Genomic DNA, 1,361 nt, shown 5'->3' with positions numbered 1-1,361 from the left:
TGGCCCCTTTCTTTTTTTTTTTTCTTTTTGGCGGGGGTTGGGGGGGGAGGAGGATGGTTCAGCCACACGAACATCAAGCCGACCGCAGAGCAGGAGAGCGTGGGGGGTTTGTAGCACAAGTCTGGGTGCAAAAGCAGAGCCAAGCGTGAGCAGAGCTGTGGGTTTCACTAGCGTTTGAGTTCAACCTTAGGGTTTTTAATAAGAAGAGAAAGGCACATGTATATATTTTTCTACAGGGACAATTCATTCAGGAGGTATTTCTGGGTGTCAGGGTGGAGCTGGGAGGTGCATGAGGCAGTCTGCTTGGTGGCTTTGTTTTCAAATGCTGTATTTTTTTAAAACCTTTGGATTTCCATCAGGAGAATTTTTATATTTCTTATCTTTCTCGGCCCACTCTGCCTCGTGCCAGTATTTCTTTTCCCGGGAAAGAGCTCCTACGGAGTGGGAAGCGTGTTCAACCGACCTGGATTTGTACCGCTTCTCTTCCACCGCAGCACTACCGAGAAAACCCCAGCCAAAATGTACCCCCCGCCCCAAGAATACTTTTTTTTTTTTTAAAGAGAAATCACTAACTTGAAACAGGGGATATTTTGGGGCAGGGGGGCAAGCACGGGGCATCCATCAGGGCTGGGTGTACAGCTGTACAGTGTATTATACAGGGTGAGGAGAGCCGTTGGGCGCTGCTTAATTAATTGCCCGGTTTTGCCGGCGAGGGGATGCTGACGGTTCCTTCTACTGGTCCCTGTGGACTTCAATGTAGAGCAAAATCTGGTGGACACCGCAAGCGAGAAGACAGGCCAGCACACAGATGCAAGCTGCTTTGTTTTTCTCGGTTTCAGTAAGATCTGAATGTTTTATAGTGCTTTTTTTTTGTAATTTTTTTCTTTTTTTTTTTTTTTTTTTTAATGTCAGTATTGAGAGAAAAAAAAAAAGAAATAAAGTATTTTAAAAAATATAGTTGCTTGGGGTGTGTTGTGATGGGAGTTTCTGGGCTGTGCTCATGCAATCATCGGGGATGGGGGCGCTCTGTGCGGGGGTCATCCCCATCACTGGGCTGATCCTCAGGGGAAGAGGGACAAATACGTGACCTGCTGGGTCATGGAGAATGGCTACTCACCTCATAAAAGGGCATTAGCTGTGCTGACCACGTTGCCAGGAGTCGGGATCAGAACCCATCAGGGCTGAACATCCCCTCGAGGCTCCCAGGACGTGGCTGACACGGGTGGTGGGGTGGTGAAGCTGGGGATGGGGTGGCGAAGGGGGGTCCTTGCTGGTTGCCTGGGCGGGGGGCTGGGGAGACCTCTTCTCGGAGGGGTCCTGGGGCAGGGCGAGAGGCAGCAGCCCTGGGGACACCCAGGGCA

The sequence above is a fragment of the Charadrius vociferus genome, unplaced genomic scaffold (assembly GCF_000708025.1).
Source record: "Charadrius vociferus isolate BGI_N301 unplaced genomic scaffold, ASM70802v2 scaffold37, whole genome shotgun sequence".
NCBI lineage: Eukaryota > Metazoa > Chordata > Aves > Charadriiformes > Charadriidae > Charadrius > Charadrius vociferus.
This window is presented reverse-complemented; position numbering follows the sequence as displayed.